Source organism: Sinocyclocheilus rhinocerous, unplaced genomic scaffold (genome assembly GCF_001515625.1).
Source record: "Sinocyclocheilus rhinocerous isolate Xijiao unplaced genomic scaffold, SAMN03320098_v1.1 scaffold432, whole genome shotgun sequence".
Classification (NCBI taxonomy): domain Eukaryota; kingdom Metazoa; phylum Chordata; class Actinopteri; order Cypriniformes; family Cyprinidae; genus Sinocyclocheilus; species Sinocyclocheilus rhinocerous.
The window spans coordinates 2,330,868-2,339,619 of NW_015627225.1; the positions used below are offsets into that span (position 1 = coordinate 2,330,868).

The 8,752-nt window shown below is 39.5% G+C and overlaps 1 protein-coding gene across 2 annotated transcripts in view; it reads left to right on the forward strand.

The window, feature by feature from the left end:
• Positions 1–457: 457 nt before the first annotated feature.
• LOC107721643 (leucine zipper protein 1-like) overlaps positions 458–8,752 on the forward strand; it is a 55,845-nt gene continuing 47,550 nt past the window's right edge. For both annotated transcript variants that reach the window (XM_016529759.1, XM_016529768.1), the window contains exon 1: positions 458–822. The gene's annotated coding sequence lies outside the window, so the exon portion shown is untranslated. The remainder of the gene's footprint in view (positions 823–8,752) is intronic.

Genomic DNA, 8,752 nt, shown 5'->3' on the forward strand with positions numbered 1-8,752 from the left:
TGGCAGAGAAAAAAAAAAGAAAAAAAGGAAGAAAATTACACGAAGTTCAATGCTTTCAGAGCATTACATGTTTTCAATGCTTTTTGTTTGTTCTAAGATATTTACATATAATTTAAAGTCATTTATAAAATGTGCAAAATTTGGTTTACATTGAGCCCACTTCTTCTTATGTATATGGAATTTTCCTAACAAAATAAACAAATGTATAATATGTTGTTCTTTACAATTCAAATTTGCCTGACAGTGGAATGGATATTGCTCACCTTGTGCAGTGACGTCACACATTTATTCAATAGCCTACAGACAATATTGCCGTTGTCATGTTGTTTTCTATTTACATTTTGTGTTTACTTTTTACATTTATTTGTGTGTTTATTTACATTTTTAAAAATGTTCTAACACCCTTATAAATTTTAGTGCTAAAAAAAGTCCAGCTCTACTTGTGAACTGTGTTTCCGTTATTCCCCAAGCTTCCTCTAGAGCTCAGCGCTTGTCTGATCCGTCGTTCTTTCCCTCTCATCGGGGAAGGCGTGACTGTATTAGCCGGGCAGGGCGTTCTTTCTGCGGTCACAGGCGGCGTAGTCGTTCTAGGGGTGGGTCTTTCTTGGCAAAGGAAAACCCACCTTTTTCATTGTTTGGATCTCGAAGGAATGTGATGGTTTGATCTTGCGGCGCAAGGGAGGGGGGTGAGAGAAGGAACTAGCGAGGACCCTGCTGAAAGCTGCTCTATTCATCCTCAAAAAGTAAAACGCGACTGAGTACTTTGCCCTTCCAGAGAGCTACCTCCGAAAAAGTGTCACCGTTCTTCTCCCGGTGCTCAAGGTAAGAGAAAAACGAAGCGGGGCTATTAAGCTAGTTTAGTGGAAGGGGAGCTGAATGGTGGAATCTTGCCCCCTAGACACAACTCCAAACTGCGGCAACTATGCCACCCTCCTCCCCCTCCTGTTCGCTGCAGCGGAGGAGCTCGATAAGCCGAACTGCGGCGATTTTAGTCGAGCTATTTTGTGGCTGATGTCGGAATGATAGCGTCGTAGAGATGCGAGAGTTAACTTATCCGGGCCTTTCCAAACGGCAGATGTTTAGTAGCAGAGCGGTAACTAAAATATCATCGAGTATGTTCTGATTTTTAGGGGGCTTTACCAGAGATTCCCTCTTGATTGAGGCTTTCTGTGTCAGCAGCATCGCACTATGTAGCGAAATAAAGTTTACGTTTACATAATTTAAGCTCGATTTGCACTTTATATGTTGCGCGCGAGCTCTGAAATGTCAAACCGAATTAAATTCCTCGCCACGTACACTAGACGTTCCCAAGAATATAGTGAGTTTTCAAACAGGAAAAGTCGCTTTCTCTGTGAACAATACCGCAGACTTTGAGGGAATTTGGGTCAGTTACAAGCCAGGGTCTAAATAGTGTCATTCTTATAGAAAGTTTTGCAGTTTTCTTCGTGCTTAAACTTGAAAGCGTTTTTTCGCACGTTTCTGACGAATAAGTAAGCAAGACTCATTCCGGTGTGGGACTATGTTAAGGGCTTCGGTTATGAAGCTCATGTTCGCCTGTCAGATATTCCGTGTTAAATTTGGATGTCTGGATCGTAACGTGTAGCTTTTTTGACGCAGTATGAGTCCTGACCTGCACTAACGTTACTGTCGGACGCGGACGCGAATAGAATATGTATTTCAAGCAGTGGCTATTAATGTTGACAGCCGCTATTAAGAGATGCGAGGTGCGTTCACACACGGTGACAGGCACAATTAAACGCGTTTGATGTCTTGAAACATACGCCTAACCTTACATGGCTCATATTTAGGCTTATATTAGAAATGGAAAGTCTTGTTTTTGCCTTGGCCTAAAAATCAGGTGTTTATTTTTGATTTGCGTGCTGTAAGAACAGTGGGATGTCGAGTAGAGGTCAGGAAGACTGATGCTTTCCTCATGTGTTTTGGCAGTTTGTACATATTAGTGTATGTTCATGTCCAAGCCGAGAATACATATGGCCTACACACGCAAATTTGTTTCATCTCACTAAGTTTACATGGACATCAGTAATCTAATTATTTACCTTATTCTGAATAAGACAATATTACAATTAAGGTGTTTACATGAGTTGCTTTTAGAATATTCCTTTCATGTTCCCGATTTACATGTTATAGTACATAGATAGATTAATGGCATACGTCATTACGTCACCACGCGACGCCATCCGACGTCCCCTCCAGAATTTCACGTATAAAGCCCAGTTCACACTGCCAGCGACTTTTTCGCTGTATGTCGCTAGACTCTGTGCTGTGAAGACGCTTGTGGGCGTTCCTACTGCTGTCGGTCTAATGTTATTGGTAGACTGCACGTCTGGACATATCTTTAGGAAATGCAATCACAAACTATATTGCCGGTAAAACTAAGATATCATTCTAATATCACTAGGAATTAGAAAAGCCATTCTTTTGTTTGCCGTCAAAAGTTGACCACTGCCTGTGTGTATCCTGTCGCAAAATGTTGCGAAAAGTCCTACACGACGGTAATAATGTGATTAAAGTGTGTAAGTTACATGTCTTTACTGCACTTCAATAATGCGACTAAAATAGGAATACTCCACATCATGGCCGTACCCAGGCTTTGAAAATTAGAGAGGTCCGGGGTGGGGAGGATGATGGGGGTTGGTGTTAAATAATTGTGTTATAATAACCCCTACAAATACAACTTATTATATACACTATAAACACTTTAAAGGAGACAGACATGTAGATGTTTATGAAAGATATTTTCTCTGTTTTGGAGGGATGATTTATTTAAAATCATATCCTATTTATTGCATCAAAATTTGTTAATACTTTACTATATTTAAGGCGATAATATCATGATAATTTTTGCGTTTCCCTTACCGAATGTCATCCTGTCAGCAAAAACCTGTCCATGGGCTTTTTTGATTGCTTTCAGTTTACTGTAAGTGCCGGCGATGCAGTGTTGCCAGATATTGATACTAAAACAAACAAAAAACTAAAAATAAATAAAAATAAACCGAAATTATTTCCAATCTTTTGCAAATAAGATAAAATAAAGATATCGCTGACTGTAAACTGCAACTTCCTACTTTATTAACTTTCTAAAGTGTTAAATTAAGTGGAAAAGACAAGTCCAAAAATGCTTATAATAGCTGGATCAGCTGCGCCCGCGCCCTCACTCACAACTCTCTCAAGCCTCGTTCATACCTCCAGCGTCTCGCAGCGATAATTTTCATACCAGGGACGCTAAACATTCTTGCAAACTGTCTAAACTGAATTATACATGTCATGCAGGCATTCATACGAGGAGTTTAACAGCAAATTAGTCATTCAAAGAACAAATTTTATTTTTGAACATGAAAAATTTACCGAGGTCCGGACCTCGGTGGCCTCATAGCTGGTTACGGGCCTGCTCCACATGTCTTAATTCGATTAGTGTTTACTTAGATTATGACTTTAGCCGGATTAAGGTAATCAAAAATCTCTGTTTACATGGTAGATTCTTAATCAGAGTATTGTCTTAATCGTATTAAAATCAGAGTATTGTTGTCCATGTAAATGTACTCAGTGATTCGAATCTTTTTAATCCTTTCACCAAAGGTTTGTTCATTGACTCTTCCTGCAGGTTACTTCGTTCCGCCAGTAGGTGGCGAGAATTGAGTCCACGCTTGTCTACTACATAGTATGCAAAAAGTATTTCAGATAAGTAAATTGGCTGAATAATACACCATATTTATGAAACAGTCACCAAAATGCATTACTACTTAAACGTGGCAATTACTTCATCAGATTAAAAAAATAAAGAAAGACAATGTCCCAATTACTTTGATGTGATCACAAATGAAAATTCCTAGTTAATTTGGTTGTTTTTTGTTCATGAATACTCCAGTTTATTTAATTATAAACGGAAATGAAATGTCTTGTTCAAAGTTCAAAACCGTATGTTAGGACTGCACGATATATCGTTTCAGCATCGATATTGCGATGTGCGGATCCGCGATAGTCACATCGCAAGATGTGCGATGTTTAGTATAGGATACTGATCGTTATATTTATACTGATTGTTTTTTTTTTTTTTGCTCACTCACAGACACAGTGTCTACACCGAATGCGACAGCTGTACATACCCATTTTAAATACATTTAGTAGCAGAGCTACTGCACTCGATTTCAGTGCTGGAAATCCATTTATCCTTTGTTGAAACTTCCGCCCGCGCGTGGAGAGCGCAGGTCACGGTTGCTTAGCAACAGCAGACGCCACGAAAGCGCAAGCTCCCGAGCGCTTTGGAAAGAAGGAGAAAGCGGCACGACTGGCGTTTTCCACGTGTTTTTAGGCGCAACATGTGAATGGCCCAAAAGTCTTTCTACACTGGATGCGACAAAGCAACCGTTGCCAATTATTTGAACTTTGTGTCAGTATGTCATCAGTTTACTGTCGGGGATTTGTGTGCCGCGCCGCATCCAGTGAGATATATCCAGCTGCAACTATTGCATCCAGTGTAGACAGAGCATCACTGATTATAATGGATTCATTGTATTTTGTCACGTCGCGTCCAGTGTACGTGAACACTGAATTCTGTTCACTTCTGCTTCTGTTTGTGCCTGAAATACTGTGCCCTGCAAGTATCCTTGTAAACACAGTTGCTTATGGCTTAGTTCAAGGGAAACAATTGAGAAAGAAAATGGGTGTGTAACAGTATATTGGTTTACAGCAGTTTAATGTTCCTGAGGCTTTCTGTGTTATGAATGTTAATCAAACAACAAAACACAAAGAAAAATCACTTTTGTAGCTTTAACACAGATTTATTTAGATTTAATTTATACAGTGAAGACTATGTAGTGTTATTTTACATTTGATTATTACATTTCTGTACCTGAATACTGTTAGACTTACCTGAAAAATATAAAGCACTGCTTATTTCATTTGTATCTCTTTTTCTGTTATATTTATCTATGCTTGTAATTTGTTTATTTCCTATGCTGATTTACTCGCCTACAAAATCACCTCAATCATTGATTATTCCCCCCCCCCCCAAATAAACTATTCAAGTCATGTGGTGATTTTTTTTTTCATATCGCAGAAAATAAAATATCGCACTGTGAGTTTTTTCCAATATCGTGCAGCCCTACCATATGTGTGTTTCAATTTTCGTACTTATGCACTATTCAGTACTGTTTTGTCGTATAAATGGTGCAGGTAGCATGTTCACACTTAAAATTCCAACAAGAAAAATTGCACTTCAAAGTGTCCAACAATGTACTTGTTTAATCAAAAATACAAATTTGGAATGTTGATCACGTCACACGCTTAACTAGACAGTATACATAATGTATTTCATTTGGTGCACAACTAATGACTTAAGTAAAGGGGGTGTGTTCATTCAATAGATCCAACCAATGGTGTTGCTTCTTTACAGCCTGTACTCAGATGCTATTGGTTTGCACTATAGTTATATAGTGGTATCCAATAGGCAGGAAAGCAGTTTTATGCCTCAAAAAAAGGCAGATTTCAGCGAATGTAAAAATATATATATATTAATAAAAAAATAAAAAGTAGTCGTTAAATAGAGCAGGAATGATTTGTTTAATTAAAAGATTCATTCATGAAAAATCTATAAAATATACGATAAATTATATGCACATGAGTATTCATTTGTCAGGTAAGCAGCAGTGGTGATGGTGGGGGTGTTGGAGAGCTGACAGATAAATGAAACACTAAGCACAGAGAGTACAGCAACCCCCATACAAGCTCCATTACATTAGGCAGGTGGGGCCCAGAAAGCAAGAGAGAGGGAAGACAAGTACAGAGAGGACCTGCCATGACCTGTCCCAGACTCAAATGCTTTGATGGATTTCCAGTAAGACTCTAGAACACTTGTCTGTGTGTGTTTTAGTAGAACAGTGAACTAGCGCACTCCGCTAAATACCATTACAGTTTACTGGCACTTGATAGTATCTTGAAATAGCCCTGTCTTTGTGTTGATACAGGAATTTTATGGAGTCAGTATTAAATATTTGCACTTTCTTGTGAGTTGCTTTGATAAAGGTGGTTATGTGAGTCAGTGCATTAATTTGACTTTATTGACTTAACTTTACTGTCACTGCATTCTTGCTCAATGGGAGTATTAATTTCCTTCCTTCAAAAAAACAAAAAAAAACAATGACCTCAACGCAAATTAATCCGATATCAACACTGAAAAGGATGTTTGAGATGCCCTCATCCTCAAAAACCATCAACAAATCTACATAGCATCAAAGAAAATACAACCCTGTCCCTGATTACATTAAGCATTAAAGGGTTAGTTCACCCCAAAATGAAAATTAGCCCACAAATTACTCACCCTCAAGTCATCCTAATTAGGTTTTGAATATGGATATTTTTCTTACAAAAATGCATCGATTCGCTACAGGAGGCCTTTGTTCACCCCCTGGAGCCGTGTGAGACACTTTTTTTTTTTTATGGATAGGCGCTTTTTATTTAACTTCTTTTAGACTGATGCATGCAATACCCGCTGAGTGGCATTAAACAGCTTGAAAGATCAAAGACAATTTTTTATATAATTCCGACTGGATTCGTCTGAAAGAAGAAAGTCATATACACTTAGGATGACTTGAGGGTAGGGCCGGACGATTTTGAATAGAAATATTACCAAATGTTAGAATTAGACACGTTGACAATATGCCAGTGATAACAGTAAAGAGAAACGAATGATCCAACCGCATGTCGGTGCACATGATTAACCGCTCACGTGTGACGCACTCTGTGAAGGACCATTAATATAGCACTAAGCGCCATTCACACAGAATGCGCTTTTGTGTTGACAAAGATGCGACGTGGGCAGTGGAATAGGTAAAACATGATGGGAGTGAACTTCTTTTAACTTGAGCGCAGTGTTTTTAGAATGGCGTTTCATGCGTGAGACACTGCAAGAGACGCGAGCGCAACAGTCAAACACATCCATGTTTACACAGAAAAAACTATGGAAAAGCAGCGCAATCGAATAAAAAAGGAAAGTGGATCTCGCGAGCCAGATTTGAGGATCACTGAACTAGAGGGTTAATAAAGAAAAAGTAACTTGAATCATGTTGTAGTTACATTTTCAAGTTGACTAGTTAAAAATCGTAAAAAATCGAGAATCGGTCAAACATTCTAGAAAAATCGAGATTTAAATTTTTGGCAAAATCGCCCAGCCCTACTTGAGGGTGAGTAATTTGTGGGCTAATTTTCATTTTTGGATGAACTAACCCTTTAAATATAGGTGCTGTGTTTGGTTGTCACTTGTAAAATCTGGGTCCTGAAGCAAAACCAGCTGACAGCCACTGTGCTAGAGTATGTTCAGCTGGAGATCTGGACCACATTCTAGAGCCAGATGTATTTGCTTTCTGCCAAAAGCCAGCAGACACTCTTGTGTTGTTCTTTGTCCGTTTCTATTGTAGCTGATCTCTCTCTCAGTCTCTCATGTGTTTCGTGACCTGCTATGCCTTTTCACATGTCTCTCACCTTAGACGGGCAAAGGTTGATTTCTGATGAGCTGTTACTGTTGGTTGTACAACAGTACATATGAACTTTGTCAGCTGAAACAGGATGGGTGGGTGTTTTTATGAGAGAGTGAAGGCAGGGGCAGTTCTCGCTCAAGAGAAAGTTTGGAGACAGCGATGAATGCCGGTGCGCTGTAATTCCTGCCCTCCCTCTCCACTTTTCTTTATGAGCAGGCCCTGCTTCTGGTTTTGCCAGTCTACTGATTGGTTTTCCACTTGGAGGATATGGCGTTATTTTACTGTCAAAAGTCGAGAGCGCACTGTTGTAGCGCGAAAGTACATTGCTATGATGCGCGAGCGCGAAAAAAAAAAAATCTAACTAAAATCAGAACTGAAAACAAACTCTGAATGAAAAAAACTCCCAATAAATGTCCAAACAGCGATTCTATCACAGCAGTTATTGTGTTATAGAGGGGTTTGACCAACCAGTTAGACAGACAGATTACTAGGTTATTTATTTGCACAAATCATCCAAGCACCCCAATCCCAGCCATTTCTAATATACTTTTGATTAATATGACTAAATATTAAATTGTAACGAAATTAAAGATCCATCTTTGATTGTCAAAAGAATTCCAGCTAATTAGATTTCACGTAGCATTTTAATCGGTCAGTCATGGAAGTCTGATTTGTTGATAACTTTTGACAACGTTTAATTCAGGTGCGAAAAGAATTAATTTCTAGCGCAAGAGCACGGAGAGATGTGCGAGTGCTAAGGACACAGTTTGAGCGCGCACACGGGCACACTTTGAGCGCGAGGAGAGATTCGCGATGGCAACGGACATGTTTTAAGTGCGCGCACACTCTGGGCGAGAGCAGCGCATATCTGAGAGCGCGCGTCTGGTTTTTAGTGCGAGAGCAAAGGAAATCCGCGTGCGAGCGGAGAGATTCGCGCTCGCGCATCATAGCAATGTACTTTCGCGCTACAACAGTGCGCTCTCGACATTTGACAGTAAAATAACGCCATAATTTTAACGTCAAGCAAGTCACGCAAGGAACTTTTCGCAACGTTTAGAAGTAGTCCATTATTAAAATAATAATTCAGATATCGCATGCCATTGCGATATGCATATCGCGATATGTACATTTGCGATATTTCGATAAATTTGATATATCATGCAACCATACTGTGAACACACACCAGGAGCAGTGGACAGCCATTTTTTTGCTGCAGCACCCGGGGAGCAGTTGGGGGTTCGGTGACTTGCTCAAGG